Source organism: Sciurus vulgaris (genome assembly GCF_902686455.1).
Source record: "Sciurus vulgaris genome assembly, chromosome: 13".
Lineage (NCBI taxonomy): Eukaryota > Metazoa > Chordata > Mammalia > Rodentia > Sciuridae > Sciurus > Sciurus vulgaris.
In genome coordinates, this window is record NC_136474.1 from 69648867 (window position 1) to 69669707 (window position 20841).

Below are 20841 nucleotides of genomic sequence, written 5' to 3' on the forward strand. Positions count from 1 at the left end.
GAAGAAATCTATGGCAAGGAAAGTCTCTAGTAGTAGTTAATATCCCATAAATATTTTGAAGTCGCTGAGGCAAAGTGCTTATTTCTCTCCCCGATTCATTTCAAAATCCCTCGAGCAAGACAACACTCGTATTTATACAACCAGCACAATAATTCTGATTTTCTCTCCAGTTAACAGATTTAGTCAACTAACCAAAGCCTGGACCCCAAGTAGCAACTGTTTACTAATGTAAGTGAGATCATTCTTTTCACATAGAAGGACCCTTTCATCCACATGTCTCACCCTGCAACTTTGATTCTTCTGCTGGTCTTCCTTGCATCTTCACAATAGACATACTGATTTCCACATACATCCCCCTCCAGTTCCAGCATCAAACCAATCTGATTTAAGGAAGCCTTTAACTAGTCTCTTCATTTTCCCTTTTAACAAACAGGATAATGTTTAGACTTTGGTCATTGAAGGAGCAAACTGACATGCACTGTGCTGAATAATGAGGTTTCCTTTTCGGATAGCTTATCGTTGTACTGATGATCACCAGGGGCCCTCCACTTGAGTTTCAGAGCCACTGGTGGCCCCGTGAACCTCGCCATTCCAAAACGGGGTCACAGGACTCCACTACTGCTTTAATTTTCATTATATCCACCATTTCCAATGAACTGACTTGCCTGGATCCCTCCAGGCAGATCTGAGTTCCAAACTTATTCTTCCAGTCTTCCTAGGGCCATGAACAGATTCGGCCATGCTGGCTTCCCTATCACCATACTCTGCCTATTGTTACACAACTTTATCTTCGATCCTTTATCTCAGTTGTGACTAAATATTGATATCATTGGAGGTTTGTCCTGACTCTAATTGATACACTGTTTTCAGGAAGCTGTTTTCCCAAAGTCTGCCACACCTTCTTAATAAATGTAGGACTAAACCTTGACCCTTTTCACACCTGCCCTGGCACAACTAATAAATACATAATTCCTGAGATGAGAAAAAATACAACTGACTTTTGTCAGTCCTGAGTTTCACACTGGAAAAAAAAATTAGTCTTCACTTTCATAAAGAGGCACCCTTATTTAGAGCATACCATAGATAAAGAAGGCAACATTTTATTTTATGCACAAAGGCTCAGCAAAAGCAAATTTGGGAGGCACTAGGGATTGAACCCAGGGGCATTTTACCACTGAGCCATATCCCCAGCACTCCCCCCCTCACTTTTTAAAAAAAAATTGAAACATGATCTAGCTAAATTGCTTAGGATGTTGCTAAGTTGTTGAGGCTAGCTTTGAAATTGCAATCCTCCTGCCTCAGCCTCCTGAGAGGCTGGGATTACAGGTGTGCACCACCCAGCTCAGCATAAAAGCAAATTTATAAAAACGTATTCATTTCATTTCTCCTTTGTTCTTCTAAACTTGAACATTTTATTTAGAGGTGATTGCATTGTGTACCACAACTCTGCAACCACATACAAGTTGTTCCAGTAGTCAAAGCATTAGGCAGAGAGAGTAATTATCTCCAAAGGATGATAGAGCATCATAATCAGAATTCTGAGTGACTAGAAGAAATGATAGTTTGTACAACAGAAGGACAAAACAGGTGACATGAAAGGCATTTCTGTTGGCTACTCACCACCTAATGTGTTGAGCACCATGTGTAGTGTTTTATATACATGATCTCATTGTTTAGAAAGAAGACATTGTTGCTGAAAATTGAGAATGAGAATGGTAATTCACACACACAAGAACATACATAATTTAATTGATTGAGAAAACATTTTGGGAACATTCTTTTAGCACATCAGTTTTTTTTTTCCAATTTTTAATAATTGATGATGCCAACTGAGTACAGACAACAATATGGGTATCCACAGTAATGTCCAAGAGGAAACTTGGTCACTAATAAAACTGTGGGAGATCCCAGAAGTAGGTGATAAGGTGAAATTATCTGTATAAGCAGAGTTGCATGTTACTGGACACTATCATCTTTTCTAATTAAAATAACACTTATCTGCAGTCATTTGCTCTGCCGCCTTGAAACAAAAGGTTGTAAGCTCCTAATCGGATTAAAGGTATGTCCCAGGTTAGGAGACATCTTCTCTTCATTGCACATTTCACAGTTCCCGTCCTTGTGTCCAGTGGCTTTCGTTATTGGATGGATGGATGGATTCTACATCTTTCACTGTGAATATTATAATAATTGATTTTCATTTACCAAATATATACCAACTATCTTCAAGGCCTCATGTATAATTTCATCCTTGTAGCTTATTCTTAATCTCTCAAAACATGTTTTTCTCTAAAACATTTTATTACTATCAATAGTATGAGATAAAAATGTGAGTCACTGATGAAAAATTAATCATTCAACCCTGTTTTTTTTCCTTTGAGTCACAAATCAGTTTGTAAATCGACAATCACAAAAGCATGTATCAAGTTATATTCTCAAAGAGAACTATCCCTCTTAACCATGCTTTGAAGACTCATGGAGGTGGAGATTGGCTGAGCCTCCTACTTCAGGCCTCTTTTACCTGATCTGAATTGGTCTGCAGAGGGTATAATCAAGGCCTGGCGTCTGAGCATAATGGACAGGAGGCTGTGGCTGCAGTACACATGCTTGCTCCTGCGTCTCACCTTCTTTTCTCCGTGTGTATCATGTTTGCTTCTTGCATGTTCATCGTTCTGGTTCTTGGGTTCCCCGCCCCCATCTCTACAATGAGTTGTTTGGTCCAAATGATCTCCAATGGACCTGCCAGCTCTATAGTTTGAAATTTCATTGTTACTGTGATTCATTTAGTTTAGGAAGCTGAAATCAACAGATCCATTCAAAACATTCTAAAGAGGTGATACAAGGAGCATCCAGGGCTCTCTTTGCTACTTCCTTGGTAGGCAATTTTGCAGTAAAATGGTTAGATGGAGCCATGGGTAAGAGGGTTGGCTCTGGAGTTAGATAACTAGACTTCGCAACCCAGTTATAATAACTACCAGCTGTGAAACTTTGGGCAGTTCTCTCAACTTCCTCAGCTGGTTCAGTTCCATGGATCTTGTGCTGAATCATTTGGAAGTGGAGTATCAAATAACATTTTTTTAAAAAGATTTATCTAGTGTCCAGATATACACTATCATAATACTATATTTGATAGGTGTATCCATGTGAAGAGCTTAATTACCAAGGAGCAAATAGGGACTGTGTAGTCAGACATCAGAAGCTGGAATAAATCCATTGCCCAGGAAGCTGAGCTCAAATTCATATTTGCCTATGGTCACCTTCCTACCATTCTGAAAGCTGTTCTTTCCTTATTCAAGCTTTTCTAATATTCATGTGACATCGATTAAGCCAAAAGCCAACTCCAATTAGCCATAACAGGCTGACAATCCCACATGCTTATAAAAATACTACATGGTAAAACTGAGTTTTTCAGATGGGACTACCCAACTTCCTCTTTATCTGTGCTCCATGTTTTTTTTTTTTTTTCTCCTCAATGCAATTGAAGTCATCCATAAAAGTTTCTAGCTTAACTATAATTTGCTTGGATTTCTTTCTCTTTTCAGCTCTTATTTTCACGGCATCCTATGAACAAACAGCAACTTAAAGATCATCTCATCTAATTCCTTTCCAAAAGGGAATCTCTCCCACATGCTAATATTTGCCAGTAACATTCACAGTTTCATACTTTTTCCTTACTGGCTCAGATGTAGTCTTGTCTGCTAAAAAAGATTGCAAACTGGATGAAGGCAGGAAAGAGCTATGTTCAAAGGACTCTCCTGCTCTTCATGGCTAGTGCTGACCTTGGGTAAAAAAGGATAAGCCATAACCTCTGTTTTCCATGCTGAACCACTAATAGATGAAGGAAGAAGAATGATGGTCTCATTCTACTACTGCATGGGTTTCTTTCATTAGGCAGAAAGTTCTACCAGACAAGAATTTATGAAGAGGATAACTTGGGAATTTATTCTACATCTTCCTGTGTTTAAGAATATATCTTAATGGTCCCTATATCCCTTGTACCAAGTTCAGGACAAATATAGTAATACTGGCCACATAGGTGCTGTTGGTATATTATCTCATTTAACAGCAGTTGATCTTCACTGAAACCCTGGTGCTACTATCAGGACCATTTTCTCAAATGAAGAAATTAAAACTCAGAAAGGTAGTTTGACTAGTTTTCCTCAGGGTAAACTGTTCAACTTTAAATGCAAGTTCTCCTGGTGTTCCCAGATGATGTTCATGCTGCAAATATTTACATTTGCTGAGAGATTTGTTTTTCATTCTAAACACACCTGCCAATGCCCCACCGTAGGCATATTCCTCAATGTCCAGCTAGAAAAGGGCTGGAGGCTGGTAGTTCACGTATGTGCCGGTTGCTGGCCTTAGTCATGGTATGCACCTTTGGGAGCTCGGAGGCAGCCAGACATTTTTCTTTGAGAAAGCTGGAACATAGGAAACTTTACCAATTCAGTTAATGTTGTCATGGAAGGTTAGAGGAAACAAAGTCAGTTGTAAGCCAAAGTTATAAAGGATCAACATCAAGAATTTTACAGAGAAAAATTGTCTCTGAAAGAATAGAAGAGATTGGTAGAAAGATGAACAGGTGAGAGTCAGTGCAGCCCTGGAGAGGGAAGGAAGGGGGCTATCTGGCAACTTCCCAGTTCCCCTGAGTCCTAGTCTTCCTTTATCTGCCTTTCATGAGGTTTCCCTGCATCCTTTTAATAATTTCCCCTCAGTTTGAAAAAGGTCATTCAAACAGCACCTTTCTGATCATTGCTTTGTTTGTCCTGACTCATGTGTCGGGGATTTGGGGTGGAAGAAGAACTCCACTTCCCCTGCTCTTCCTTGGAGATCTCCTGGGCTCCTGTGCCATACACTGATATGAACATAAACTTATAGATGGGCTTCTAAGGCTCAGTTAGGAATTGGGAACAATGCAAATCTCACTGCAGATGTGGGACACTCTGTAGTCCCAATGACAATAAATCTGCCAAGGAACCAGAAAATGAAAACCCAGAAGAATGCTCATCCCTGACCTTGTTGCTTGTCAAGCAATGAGAGCCACTCTCTTGGAGGATCATCACAAGGAATCTCATGCCAAGAAATCTTTTTAAAGTGAATTTCCCGTAGCTAGTAAGACACAATTTCTAAAGCTACAATCCAGTCATTGTCTGACCTGGGATTACATTCCCAGGACAATTACATTAGGCTCTTTGAAGCTAAGCAACCGCAGTGGCATCAACAAGGAGGAACCAGAAAAAGGAGTCCCTTCCAAAGTGGGACTAGGGTAGGAATTGTTGGGAATGGAAATTACGTTCTCACTTACTAGAGAGTGAAAGATAAGATGTGGACCTCAGATGTGGTAGAATTAGGCTTCCTCTGGAAGGAGTCATTTAAATGTTCAAATCATATTTTAACAATGAAAGACTGTATTTGCACAGAATTATTTAACTTCATAATGTAACTTTACATCCAATGTTTCCTGTGAGTGTCATTATAATTGATACCTTAGGGCAAGATTATGATTCTCAGTTTATAGATGAAGAAACTGAGGTAGAGATCTGAAACTGTGTATTCAGGTTTCACCCAGCCAGTAATTGTTGAAGCACTACTAGAAATCCATGTCTGTCATTTTCTATCTTCATGGTGTCCATTGAGTGACTGATTCACTCATTCACTCATGATATAGGACAGATGTTCATCCAATATGCATGGATGAGCATGATGGTCTCAAAATATTGGAATTTTTAAAATAACTGCTGCTACAAATTCACTCTCGTGTCCCTCACTCTCTTACTCTGCCCCTCCTGAATCAACAGAGGATCCAATACCTAACTGGATGTCACCTTACTGGGCATACTCACGTGTCATAATCACGTGATTCTTTCTGATGGATTGCTTCCATGTCATATTTGTTGTCAAATACTTTGACATTTAATTAATGTTTACTAGTCATACATTGGGTTCCAGATACAATTTTATTCTGTGAAGACACAGAGATACAATATAAAAGCCCTTAACTTCAAGCTGTTCATGGCTTATGGATTGGGGGAAGTAGAGAAATAAAGGAATGGAATCTTTTCTGGCATCCTTCTCAAGACAGGGAACACATTACTATTTAAGTTGACTCGGTCTTATCTTGGGTTCAGTCACAATGCTTATCATCACATTGAGCATCATATTTCTCAATAACCACAACTGACTGGAGCTTGTTCATCTTTGAAGAGCAGGGTCAAATAAATGAACCCCAATTTTCTCCAATGCTTTTCTAACACTTATGGGTAGTTTTCATATCCCCACCTCTGAGTATTCTGAATGTTCTCTATTCTACTGGAAATCTCTTGTGTCCTTGAATCAAAGATGAAGAGAATTCTATAGCTGGCTTGATCCTCTGATGACTTTGAAATCCAGCCCCCCATGAAATGAAATATTAAGAACAGAGATATAAAGAGATATGCAGATAAACTTAAAACTGTGTTTCCTCAGCGATTTTGACTTGTGGTGTTTTCATTGTGTCATGAAATATACTTCCAATTTCTACATTTCCAGAACTGCTCCTAAAAGCTAAATATGTCACAGTCACTGCACAGTTCATTGTATCTATCATCTCCTTTGGTTAGGTACACTTTCTATTAATGCTACTTCACCCAAGAGGATAGGAGCTTTGTAAGCATCCTGATCACATAGTGGGGGCATGCCCTTTCAATTGAATCAGTGATTCTCCAGCTGACTGCATTTCGGAAGAGCATTTGTTGAAGGTACTAATGCTGAGTCTACCCAAGAGCAATTACATCAACCTGGATCCCAAGCATCCATAATTCCCCCAATTAATTCCAACTTAAAAGAAGTGTTGAGAAGCACTGCATTAGAAAATGCTACCTCACTTTTTTAAAAAAGTGAGAATCAATATTACATTTGAACCTAGGAAACTGAGGTGACTGGCTCTGAGCATTTGATTACACCACTTGAACTCAGCTTTTTATGAGGGAAGAATGGATGGCTTGGCCTCATTTATTTCTTCCTTTAGCTTCAGAGATGTGAAAATGATAAGACCTGCTCTTATACTTTGAACCATACCTTGAGTTGTGCATATGCTTCAGTCCTCAATCCTGTATGGTGTGACCATCCTGTAGACCCTTGCAGTATCTCTGGCACAGGGCCTGGGGCAAGGGGTGATATCATTAAGGTCATTTTACAGGTTAAGGATATAGATGCCCACAGCACAGAGCAACAGGTGAACTGGCAGAAAGTCATTTACTTGGTGATGTTAGAGGAAGGTTTATTCTCATCCACACTTATTGACAAGGTATCTGTTTGGAAAAACAAGTTATAGAAAAAATGACATGTATGGGAAAAGTAGACAGGAAATATGCATGTTAAATACACACAAATAATACATGTGCAGCGATTCTAAAGAGGACATGATTCTGACTCCACCCCCTTTCCACCATTTCTGCAGGTTTGCTCCTCCAAGCACTTTGGAAACATTTTCTTTTCAATATTTCCATACATTAGTCATAGTTACAGGTTTGCATGCCAGTGTTTCCTATTAGGTTGCGAATTCTCTGAGGATGGGGACCGTGTCTTGGTCATGTTTGTATTTCTAGTTGATACCATAGTCCCTGGCACAACATCCAAGCTAAGTAGTTATTTTTGAGTTACTGAATATCCTGAAAAATCAGATTGTGTAGGACTGAGATGTGTGTCCTGTGCATTCCCACAGATTGCCTTTTTATTTTCATTATGGTCCTGGGTCTCAGGACCTAGCTTAAAACTGCCTACCTCTATTTTCAGGCCAAATTTTTTGGCAGTACACACTTCCTGTATTTGTTTCAGAATTTGGTTTTCAAACAATCCCAAAGTGGCTTAAAAGGGAAAGAAGATGAGAAGGATTCCGGCAACGTTCAGCTAGAATGTCCCATTCTATCAACGGACATATAGTTCAAGAATGGGATTTAATTTTTAGGAACTCTTGATTATCACATATTAAAATGATATTATGTTTATAACATTAACATACATATGGCACATATATATACATATATAACATACATATGGTAATATGTACAAACATTCTATAGGTGTGTGTGTATGTACAGATAAAACAGTTCTTTTCTCATTTCTTATGATTGAAAGATGGGCTACAAGTAAGGAAGGAACACTGAATGAGAAGTCAAGGGACAGAGACTCTAAACACAACTTTGATTTAACTTAGTGATTTGGGACAGTCTCCACCATTTTCTCAGCTTTCAGAAGATGCAGTTCCACTCGCTGATCTCCCAGGTGAATTATTACTGCCCTATAACTCTATAGACTTACTTACCATCTATTATTGTGAATTTTTAATAAGGCATGTGCTCTTATCTGCTCTCAATGTAATGCAAAAAAACACAGAAAGGAGAACTCTGTAAAAATGCTAGAGAAAGGACTTAGGCAGTGAAGTTTAGTTCTTATTTTGATGACGTCAATGAGCTTGTGGGCAAATCCTTCTGATCTCTGGGACACACTTTCTCCTTTGGGAAAGTGTAGAAAATGGCCCACAAGTCATCATAGTCCTTTATGAGCTTTGGTCTAGGATCCAGAAATCTGGGTGCATAAGCAAATATGCAAAGGTAATCTGATTACAGAGAAAGTTTGCTTTGACCTTGTATTTTGTGCCTTGATTTCTTCTTCTTCCTATCATCAGCTTATATGCCCTGATGATTTTTTTTTTTAAGTTAAGCATCACCTTCCCAATAATCACAATGCTCCAAAATACAACACGGAGGAAAGAAGACCTAGTGAAATGTTTGCACCAAAAGAGGTCTTGCAGTGATGAGCAACAGAGGAAAAGTTGGTGGCCAATCAGAACAATTCTCTGATAAAAAGAAGTGAGAGCACTTGGGGTGGAAGTGAGTAAACTATTTGTGCAGAATACTACTGAACCCTGACCAGGCTTGGAGCTGGGGGCTCCATTCACACAACCTCCTCTGATCCTCTTCACTGCAGCAATCCCTTGACAAGAGAGAAGTTCTGTGCCCGAATTTAAATCAGAAATCAATCCACTGATGAGGTTGGTGAGTGGAAGTACCCCAACTCACCTCCAAATTTTCTTCAGTCCAATGTTCCCAAACTCTCAAATAAAACATGATACTCAGGAGTCCTCTCAAAATCCAAATTTGATCCCAAGGTCATTAAGTAGACCATTTGCAGACCTTTCTGAATCCCTATCTGTCCCGTACTGTTTTACATTGTAGACACGTCCCGAAGGGATTCCATTTATCAGTTGCCCTAAAAAGCTCCCTTTCGCAGCTCAAATACAAACGCCCTAAGAGATTACAAATATCATATTTTGTTAGAACTGGATACATTCTGCCTCATTCATTCCCACCATCTAGTATAGGGAACCGTATGACAGTGTGCGTTTGCCATCCCTCCATGTCTTCCACTCATCAAGTGTCCGGTTCTCTTGAATAAACAAGAAAATGCACATGAGCACTTGAATGCAGACAAGTAGCTTAACAAAAAAACAAACCCCTGAAAGTGAAATGTAATTACTAGGTTAGAAAAAAATGCACCCAGTTCCGAGAGCCTATCACATGTCGCGTCTCGGCGCGCAGCTACCCCCCAACACTGCTCCTGTTGTGTCAGATAGTGGCAGTGTTGAGCCCGGGAACCGGCGCCCAGCCCGCGGCGGTCCCCGCGGCCGCTCAGTCTCCGCGGCCGACTCCCGCTCGTAGGAGCCACCCGGCCGCGAGGGCGCTGGGGAGCGGGAGGGGCGCGGGGGCGGCGAGGGTCCCCGATCAGCTTCCACCAACTGTTTTCCTTCTCCCCTGGCAAGAGCCCCGCTCCCTTCAATTTACCGAAATTCACCGAGAGAGGGGAGGTGGAGGGAGAGGTCGCTCGCTGCTCGCTACGGGCTGCGCCTCCCTCCGCTCCCGCCCGGGGAGCGGTCCCGGCCCGCTGGGCGAGCAGTGTGGGCGCCCGCGCCCCCTCCGAGGCAGGTCGCGGGGTGGCGGTCCCCGCTCGGCTCGGCCGCGCTGCCGCTCCAATCCTCCCCCCTCCCCCGCCCGCACCCTCCCCCTTCCTTTCACTAGGACTCCGGGACTCGGGAGAGGGCGCGGGAGGCAGGCACACGGGCCCGACCCCACTCCAGCGCTCGCCGGGGACGCGGGCGGGCGGGCGGCGAGGGGACGCGGCGGGGGCGCGGGGCGGGCGCGGCCATGGAGCGGCGGCGGCGGCGGCGGCGGCAGCACTAGCGACCGCGGGCGGACGAGCGGCGGGCAGGGCCGCCGGGCGCCGCGGACCGAACTGCACAGCTCAGCAAAAGCGCCCTCGCCCTCCGCGCGCCGCCTCCTGTGAGCCCAAGCCCGGCAACATTTTTTAAAGCTCCAATCCATCCTTTGAAGGGAAGAAAAAAAAAATAGCATTGATCGGAGAGACGGGGATATATATATATATACATATATATATATGTATATATATATATATAATTTTTTTTGGCTCCTGCTAAAATTAGCCGGGCTCGCCGCGCGCCTGTGTGCGAGTGTGTGCGAGTGTGTGCGTGCGGGCGTGTGTGTGAATGTGATTACTCCAGGACTCCTCGGGCTCCGGAGACGCCATTTTCCCCCTTGATATCTCTCTCCATAAATCGGTGGCGCGGCGGAGGCGGCCGCGTCGGGCGGGAAGCGCGGGGCCGGCCGGGGCGCCCGCCGCTCGCCGCCGCCTCCGCGCGCTCAGGGGCCCCGGCGCCCCCCGAGCGAGGGCGGCCCGCCCCGCGGCTCGCCGTTTGACAGATGCTCATCGCCATGGAGTTGCCGCAGCAGCACCTTTGGGGGCTCGGGCGAGCGAGCGGAGCCGGGATCTGAGCGAGCGCCGGGGCCAGCGGAGCCGGAGCCGCCGGGACATGGGTGAGCACGCGCGGCGACCTTGGAGCGGGAGCCCCAGTGCCCAGCCTCCTGCCGCGCCGCGGGCCCCGCACGCTCGGGGCCGGGGGGCGGTGTGTGTGCCCAGCAAGCAAAAGTTCACGTCGCCTCGCCGGGGCTTTGACTTTGCACCGGGCAGGAAGGGGGAGACGGGGCCGAGGGGCGGGATGCCGGTCCCCGCGAGGCTGCTCGGGGATGGGCGCGATTCCGGCCGACCTGCGGGTGGGCAGCGATGCTGCTTCTATTGGAGTGGCCCGTTGGTGGCGGCGGTGGTGGAAGCGTCGGGCTGGAGGGCTGGGAGCTCATTGAGTTTCGCCTAATCTGATCCCCCCTACCCCCCCGCCTTTTGCACCCTCCCTCGGTCCTGCCGCCGGCTGCCGGGGCTGGCGGGTTTGGCGTTGGTGGAGTGGACTCGGGAGGGGGAGGGGGCAGGGAAAGGGGTGGGAAGGCGGCAGGATATTTTTTTTTTTTTCTCCCTTTGTAACTTGCAGGTTAAGTGGAGCTAGAGAGCTACATTGTAACCTAGTTGGATTTTTTTGGGGGGAATGTATCAGAATCTAACGTGTCCTTAATAGAGAGAAGAACAGGCAAGAAGTGGTCCAGCCGGCGAAGGTTGGTGTGTGCTTGTGTTCTGGCTGTGTGTTAGTTTTTCTCTTAAAAATCTTAATCAATGGATTTGAGTCGCTTTCTTGTGCTCTCCGGTTTGGGGATTCTGAAAAGACAGGAATTCCCTTAAAAGCAGACGAATGCCCTTTTGAAAGCACGCATTGTGTGTGTTTCTAGAGGAGCCTTGAGCTTGGGAATTAACCACAGGCTTCCCCGTTCGGTGGTTTCCAGTGGGAAATCACTCCGGAAAGGGAGCCCTTCAGAATCGATTTATTGTTTTTGTCTCTCGCACCATTATCTCTTTGACCAAAATACTGTCTGAGAAGTTCCACAGAGACAAAGTCAGGTAAAGTGGGCAGATCTTTAGCAAGATGGTGATAACGGTGATGCTGGTTTTGGTGTCTGTTTGTGATGGAAGCATTGTTGGGTAATTGCAATTTCTGATCGGTAGAGCATGCTGGTTCTAAAAAAATAAGTTACTGCCGAAGTGCTGTCTTCCAGTCCCCCTCCCCTACACACTACCATCACCCCTCCTCTCCTGACCCACACTGCTTACTACAATTCCGAAATTGGATCCAACTGGAAATATTTTCATTGGAGATCAGAAAGTTGTGCAGTTAGAAGTAGGAGATGGGACTAGAGGTAGTGAGTATGTGGAGGGGGAGTTCTTATTGCCCCCCCCACCCTCGCATGCTGCATTTATTCTTTATGTGTGTGTGGAATACTCAGGGTGTGTATGTGTAAAAGACTGTTGAGGGAAGGATTTCCGATTCGTTTCTGTTTCAAATAAACTGTCCTGGTAATCTCATGGTTGACGTCTAATACTAAAAGGGCAATTTGTGTGTCTTTATGCCTGCAGAAATTCTCCTCCGAAAAGGAGTTTATTCTGGAACTGTAGAGCAGCGACTTTTCCTTCCCCGCCCCCCTTCCCCTACCCCATAACTATCCACATCTTTTCTTCTAAAGTTTGCTTGCAGTCCATGGTCTCTGAGGAAATACTGATATTACTTGTTTTTCTGACATTCCTTTCCCTTCTTTTCCTTTTCATTCCTTCACCCTTCATCCTGTTTTTCTTCGTTTCCTGTAGATTTGCACTGAAGTAGCTGTCACCCAAACTCTGGCAGCTCAGGGCCCATCCCGTACCCTCTTGCAGTTCACACAGGTACATCACCCCCCCCCCCCCCCCCCATCCAAACAGCACGTCTGATTGCAGAGTTTGTTGTGCATTGGGGGAAGGAAAGTGGAGAAGAATGTTGTTCTGTGCAGGCCACATCTGCACCCTGGGACCAGACCTGGGCTGCCTGGAACAGTTTCCTTTACACACCCCAGTTAGATGTGGTCTGGCTGGGATAGGAAGGCGGGGCCAACTGGCCAGGGGCATGTGGAGGAGGAGAAAGTTTGTAGCACTTTAAGATGTAGCTAGTGTTCACTCACAGGTCCCTCCTTCCCCTTCCTCTTGATTTCTGTGACATATACCTTCCTTAAACTTCTGGAGTGAGAGAGATATGATCTCTTTGGCTCTGACATGGGAAGATTCCCAGGTTTCAGAGCAAAGTTGAAGGTGGTGTATTTTCAGCTTGAGCTTAATATCATTACCTGTTACCAGAAAAGGGTGTTAGGGCTATGCATGAGGCAGACCAAAAGAGGGGGAAGAAGTAAGCATGGGTTAAACACAGAGCATTTACAAATTGCAAGGAACATAGCCCCAGAAGACACAGAGACCAGGTACTCAGTGTGCTGCTAGGCATAGGATCCTCCTCCCCCATTAAGTCTTGGTTTTGGGAAGTTGAATCCTGTTAGAGCTGGGCTGTGGGAGCTATAGCCACTATAGTAACCTGAGCTGAGCTGGGGGAGGAGATGGTGAGCAAATGTAGTCCCCAGCCAGAGGAGGGAAACAGACTTGTCTCTCTTAGCAGGGAAAATAGATGCTTCTCTGGAATAAACAAACTGGAGGTGGGGGAGGGGACTGCTTGTAGTGAACATAAGGAGGAGTGGCTGAAAGGCAGGGATGTCAGTTAGGAAGGGGGCCACTTCTAGCCCGGGAGAAAGTATCAACTGCCTTATATGTTCATGAATGGGCTAGGCCAGTGAAGGGTTGTAATCTGATCGTTTGCATGTTAACATCTGAATGTTACATAGGAAGGCTGTGCTGGGAGGCGCAGTTCAGGACTTTTCATGTTGGGAAACCTGGGTGTATCCCTGAGGGAATCAAAGAGTCCCTGGTACCTTGAGTGCTTCTGGTCATGTACTTGTATTACTCATAAGGAGCTACTTTGTAACTCACCTGACCTAAGTGAAGCTTGGGGAGGGAAGAAAGCAGAGCTTGGGAGCCTTGTAGAATCTAGTTGAAAATGGTCAGTGGGGAGAGACAGGAGGCGGCGTTTTGCTGAAGAAAAAAATAAATAGGTAGGCACTTTCCCCTGGATTCCCAATTCTTTTTCTGCTGTAACCTTAACTTTGAATTCCATTAGGGGATGAATCAATACTTCTCTGGCACAGAAATGTACACCTAGAGGAGGAGAGTTCTTGCAACATGGTCATTATTTTTAGTTGTACTTCAATCTTGACTCTGACACTTCTATATAATATGCAAAAGGAAGAAGATGAGAAATAGCTAGACTGATGAGACAGCCTTTCTGGGTTCCTGTGGAGACACTGAAACTTGGCTGGGCCTTGGCCTCCCAGAATGCCAGGCTTTCCCTTGGAGACTTCAAGTTTTAATTGAAACCAGAAAGCTATTGAAGGCAGACCCGGCCAATGAAATCCTGTTTTCTCTGATGCTCAGGGATGGGAAATAAATAATGTTTTTGCTGATGGCATTTCAAGTTGTTTCAGTTTTACTCCTTCCAGAAGAATGGGGTAAATTATTATGAAAACATTAGTATTGTAAAGAGTTGCAGTGCCTTAAGAATGGAATGTTGTGACTGGGACTGTTCAGGGAGCCAGAGTATTAGAGAATCCTAGTAGGGTTGGGGGTGGGGTGGAAAAAGAAAGCCACCTGAGTTTTGTTCCTGAACATCATTTTGTCAGTTCCTCAGGTTCCTGTGAGGAAGGGAACAAAGCAATCTAATTCCATTTCTGTTCTGTGGTGTATTATGAAACTGGGTCAGCTACAAGAAGATACCTGAGATAATCAATTCATAAAGGGAAAAGTTTATTTTGGCTCACAGTTTTGGAAGTTCCAGTCTATGATTGGTTTGCCTTATTGCTTTGGGCCTGTGGAGAGGCAGTGCATCTTGATGGGACCATGTGGTGGGGCAAAACCACTCACCAAATAGCCACCAAGCAGAAGAGAGAAAAAGAGGAAGGAACTGGAATTCCCAAATCCCTCTCAAGGGGCATGCCTCTAATGACCCAAAGACCTCCTACTAGGACCACTTATTAAGAGTTCTACAACCTTCCAATAGCACCGTGCTGGCACCAAACCCTTAATGCACGGGTCTCTAAGGCCTCTAAGTCAACATGGAGTAAGAGTGTTGGGTGGGTTTCTGTAAATATGTTGGAGTTAGGAGTGCTACCACCATACATATTGCCATAGGTTTGGGCTTCTTTTAGAGCTATTTCTAAAGGCAACTCTGGTGTTTCATTAACTCTTTGTGAAGTTGCAGACACTTGGGCCAGCCAAACACTTGCTAAGTGCAGAAAACAAAAACCCCACGATGCCCACAGAGTGCACTTCCTGAAGGCTAGGGTATGATGCCAACATACATTAGGGCTTGGCTCTGAGTTTTTATTTCCGTTTTAACTTAACTTTCTACAGATTTTGATACCTGCCTAGACAGCAGATTGGGTCTCACTAGAGTTTTGGGGAATGATGACCTTAGATAATTTTGTCTAAGTTAGTGGAACTTAACCGTTCACATGTAGAAGTTTCACTGGTTCATACTGGAGCAGCTTTCCTTTTACAGTTGGAGTTTGACCCTATTAAAGGGATACCCTGTAAGACCAAAGAAGCATTTCTTAATGGTTTTTGTCTTAGAAGGTAGGAGTAGACTTCCTATTCTGTTCAGAGCAAATGATGCCAGATCAAGTGAAGAACGTGAGCCACCCTGAAGCCCAGGGAATCCCTTGAGAAAAGTAGTCATCCCTTCCCCAGAAGCCAGTTTTGGATTATGATGTTCAGTCCCATGCAAAACAATCATAAGCAAAGTCAGCTGAGTGGATCCTCTGGTGGACAGAGGCTCTGCCTGTCTAAGAACAGGGAATGGGGAGAGGATTGATGGTGAGCCAGAACTTGGTTAGGCTGAAAAAAAATGTTTCCCTGATCCATGTTATCATTTTCCAACAAAAACACTACCTTTCATATGCATGGGACTTTGTTCTTTTAAAAAATATCTTCATATCACATCCACCCCCTTGGTTCTGAGGAGGAACACCAAAGTATTGTATCCCCATCAGAAAACAAGGCATAGAATACACTGGTTGCATGAAATGACACAAGTTGGTTACTGACCTGGGGCCAGACGGCTGTGGTAAAATGTGAACAGCCTCACACCTGAAGTGACAAGATCTGTCTTGGGTCCTGCCCTTGCTACTTTCCAGTTCAATGGCCCCCAGCAAGTAATTTAACATCTTTGAACCTCAGTAACCTAATCCATAAAATAGGGATAAAGATGCCTATTTCATAGGGGTTGTAAGAATTAAATGATAATAGCTAATTTCTGTTGTTGAACTCTGGGAGGACAACTCTTGCTGTCTCCTGTCACCTGGAAATGGGTGCTTGTGGTTATTGTTACCATAAGCCAACGATTAATGGCATGGCTGGAAATGCCCAAAAAGGCCCATTGTGTTCTAACAGTTCAACTGATTTGTCAGTATATATGTGTATACTGATGAATCAATTGGATCATTGTACTTATATATACGGATTGCATTATTAGATGCCAATAATGTCAGGTCTATCTGAGATTTAGAGCGTCATGTGATATCCAGTTGTACTCAAGAAAGTGCTGGTGCTCAGGACATTCTCTTTGAGTAGAGAATCAGGAGACCACAAGTAAGAAATTTAGGCGCACAGAGGGGAAGCCGTGGGAGTCGGGTGGAGGGGGCTTCTCCATCAGGGTACTGCAGTGGTTGAACATGCTGTGGAGGACAGAATTTCTAGCCACTATAGAAAAGAACTGACAGCAGAATTGTCCGTCCTAGAGGATTCAGGAAGTTCTCTATAATCAGGGAAGTTCTTCACAGTCTCTTGGCTTCCAAAGTTTTCCGGGTCCCTCCTCCTCCCCTTTCCCTTGATACAAGGTCCACCCTGTCTGGCAGCCTGCACTGGGCATCTTGCAGTGTTCTCAAGTGAACCGCATTTGACACAACCCACAAGACTCTGCTCCTGTCAGACGGGTTTCCTGGCTGACCCTGGGCACTCTGTCACCTGTCCACCTCCACACCTCAGCTCTCTCAGGGTTGCCACCCCCTATCTGGAAGGTGCCCTGACTGGTCTCTTTTAATGAGAGTCTACCTCTTAGAACCACCAGCACTGCCCTCCCTCCTCTGGGTACACAAGGTTTCTCCCCACTGACTCTTAGCTCATCTCTAGTTCCCAGAGGACTTCAGGTTTAAAGCATGTGCCTGGCACCACGTCACACTCCCCAAACCATGAGTCCTTGAGACTGTGGGGCTGACTCTTGCCCCACAAAGCCTTACACCATTGGTGCTTGATTTTGGTTGCACAAATGAATCACAATTTATACAGAGAGAGAATACTAAAAGTAAATGCTGTTTAAGGTGTACTAATGCTCTGCAAAATGAAGCAACACAACGAGCACCTCTTAGAGTGAGTAATAACTACTTATGCTAATGGCCTTTTATATTTTTGGCTATCTTTCAGGGAAAATCATCCAATCTCAGTTTTTCCCTCAAAGCCTAAGAGGTAATGATGTTTTACTGCATGTGTACCCTTTCAGTCAGTGATTCACTCATTCATTCATCAGCATATATTTATTAAGTGTCTCTTAGAGTCTCATCACCCCTCGAACACACACAGCTCTTGACTTCTCCAGAAATTCCAATCACATTTTCTGTCTACCACACTCCTTTTGGCACTTAACCATGTAAACCGCCTTCTTGGTTGCTGAGGTCCAAATGCTTCTCTGATCCTCAGTGACTGAGAGTTTGGTCACAACGGGAAAGAGAAAAGACTGGGCAGAGGAAGGCACCTAGAAGGGGAAGTTCCAGGAGGTCAGTTCCTGGGAGGCCAGCTGCAGGAAGGACTGGCCACCAATGAACATATGTTGTGGGACAAGTTACCATGCTGCTCTGCTTCTGAATGGACCCAAATTAAAGTAACAAAAGGGCGGCCCCTTCTGAAAATCTGGGACGTTATAGCTAAATGTGTGCCAAGGATTTTAAGGTTTTCTTAAAGCTCAGGGCTCCTTAAACCCATTCAATGGCACACCAACAACTGCTTAAACCAATCCCAATGAGAATTAATGCACTTAACTCAGTGTTTGATGTGGTTGACAGTCACTGAAGGGGAAAGTGGTGCCCTGGGGTAAATTGAGTCAGGAGAATCTCCCCAATTAGAACAAAATGGGCTTACAGGAAAGGGGAGGAGGCAATGAGCTACTTGTGAACAAATACTACAAAGCTTATTGTGGAAGGAAGAAAAGGAGTTAAGTTATCTACACCTCTTTTGAAGGCTGGCCCTCTTTGGTGAGATAACTGACTTGAAACAAGGGAGATGATACAAAAACAGCTTCTGGGAAGTACAAAAATACACTCTCCAGCAGAACTTTGCTACTGCTGTGCTCACTAGGCTTCTGGAATCTCTGCTATGGATTCTTCACCTGCCTCATGGATGCAGGACCTTGTCGTCATTTTCCTGTGTGGATTCTAAAGAGACTGAAGCCTAGGGCTGAGCTGGTGCTTCCAGGGTGGTTTTTGCAACCCCAATGCACCTGGTCTGGCCTGCCACTGGAAGCCTGTGTACAGTAATGAACGGTGGGTTGCTTCTTGTACACTTTGAGATCAGAAGGAGTGAACCTGCAGTTTGTGCAAAACCAGGACCCTCTGTGATGTTGGGTGGGAGTGGCATCAGGAAAATTATGCTTTGATCTAAGCCAGTGTGAACATTTTGTGGGGTTTATGATTCACCTCAGAACATGCCAGTTGGACTTTTAGGAAAAGGAAGCCTCTGCAAGTGAGATGCTGCAATTACCTTTACCCCAGGATCTTGAAAAGAATTTGGGGTAAAAATGAAGAAAATAAAAAGCCAGCAAAATGTGTAAAAGCGATTTCTTTATCATTTGTTTTATCTGCCGATGATTCGTAGTTTGTTGATGGAAAGGAACTACTTGGAGTTTGAACTTGGGATGTGGAGGTTCTGAATTTGATGTCTCCAGCATAGCAGGCTAATAATGTCACTGGAAACAATGGGGATGTCCACGTGCTTGTAGCAGAATAATGAAATCTAGGTGGCAAGTCCTGCATAGTTGTTGGTGGCTATGTCTATGACCTGTTGAATTTGAGCTATGAGATCTTTGATTTTTTTTTTAAGTATTGATTAATAGTAGTGACTAAAAAGAGATGATTTGATGTGAAAGCTCCATGGGCCTTATTTGTGCTCATTACTCTGTACACTACAGCTCAATTACAGTTTTTTTTTTTATCTACAAATATTTATTACAGTCATACAATTGCAGTGAGCCATTGAGCCTGGTATTTTTGGACAGGAAAGATCTGCTATGAGGTGTGACTTTTGCTCTTGGAGAATGATTTCAGAGAGACATACTTACTAACATGACAATCATCACTCTGCAACTAAAGGAGGAACACTATCCAGGGTGCAATTTTGTTATTTGTGGGATTAGGGTTAAGGTATAGTCAAGGGAAAGCCTCAAGGAAGATATGTTTGGGGTTTCATGGAAGAAGTGGGACAGAGGGATGCTTCATGTGTAAAATACATTGACATAGGGGAAGAGGTATAATGAAGTTCAAGTGTGAATTTGGAATCGCTTCAAGGAAAGGAATGCTAATCATGAGCATGGATTGCATCTGGCAGGCCAAAGCAGTGCTGAAGGTGAAGGTCCAGTTGGTTGATGTCGACGGGCAGGCCACCCATAAGAGTTATCTTGTTGGGCTGAGGTCTTTTGTTAACACTAGGAAGGAATAGCAACCAGAGCCCTCTAAGTTGAACTCAGTCTACCTGTCCAGCGTTTCAGTTCAAATGCCTGACTTTCAACACTTATTCAGCAAAATCACTTTGCTCATTGACATTAAATATAATGCAACCAGTCTCTGATGGGTGCTGTAGGGACCCCGAGAAATGAAGACAATCAGGTCTCTCTGCCCTTGAACTGGGTTCTGATGCCCTAAGATCTCATGAAAAACAAGGATGGAGCAGCAGATATCTGGCTCAATACTGGGTTGTAGTGGGAGCCCAGGGGGCCATTACAGAGGTTGAACAGATCAGAGAAAGCTTCTTGGAGTGGGTGGGTCTTGAGATGCCTCTGAAACATGGGATAGCCTTGGGTAGGCACAGAACAGCAGGGAAGATCATCAACTTGGAAATGTAGATGGGGGAGAAGGAGAAGTTCAACACAGGACTCTGCCTATGCTATACAGCAAGAGAGGTTGGATAGAGTCCTATAAGACAGACCAAGACTCCATCTCTACCGAGCTGAGGAACCTTGATCACAGTTTTTCATTTTCAAGGAGAACAGACTTGAGGAACAGGAGGGTGTGACACTCAGACTTCCACATACACTGCACAGGAAAGAACTGTGACGTTTGACCATGCTGCTCACTGCGGGCTCCTGTCTGACACCAGCTCTTTAGTCTGAGGTTCTAAAGAGGTATCTTTAGAATGACAAGTAAAACTACTTCTTAGCATTTAGACAGCAGAGAATGGACTACTCTGGATATGTAAGACTTCCTGATACTAGAACTTATTTCAGGAGTTCAGTGCATAATTGGAGAAAGACATACAAGATTCAGTAACAGTGCAGTGTTTAAATGACAGTTCAAGGTAGCTAGAGAAGGAATATCATAAAAGAAGGGAAGATTAGCTAATATTCATTTAGCTCTCTGGTATGTCTAGCATCTCCTTTGCAGTGGAAGCATAAATATGAAAGTGTCAGATTATACTTTATGTTCAAGTGACAATGAACAAGCAATTGTTGAATCAGATGGTTGAGAAGTCGAGGAATTTGAAGTAAGACTGAACGAGCAGTAGGATCAACACTAGAAAACCTCAAAGGAAAGACTACGGAATTTATATCTGATTAGTCATTTGGCTTGTCCTTTTTGTCTCCAAGAAGGCTGACATTTTTATCCCCAATTTACCAGTGTCTAGTTAACAACTAGAGTTTAAGTGACTACTGGTGTTGACTGTTTGGACACTGGGAGCATTATCATT

The 20841-nt window shown here is 44.2% G+C and overlaps 1 protein-coding gene across 3 annotated transcripts in view; it reads left to right on the plus strand.

The window, feature by feature from the left end:
- Positions 1–10264: 10264 nt before the first annotated feature.
- SETBP1 (SET binding protein 1) overlaps positions 10265–20841 on the plus strand; it is a 354347-nt gene continuing 343770 nt past the window's right edge. For 2 of the 3 annotated variants that reach the window (XM_079109076.1, XM_079109081.1), the window contains exon 1: positions 10265–10865. The gene's annotated coding sequence lies outside the window, so the exon portion shown is untranslated. Of the gene's footprint in view, positions 10866–11346; positions 11493–20841 lie in introns of those variants that run through there. The other variant, XM_079109078.1, reaches the window with a different exon arrangement.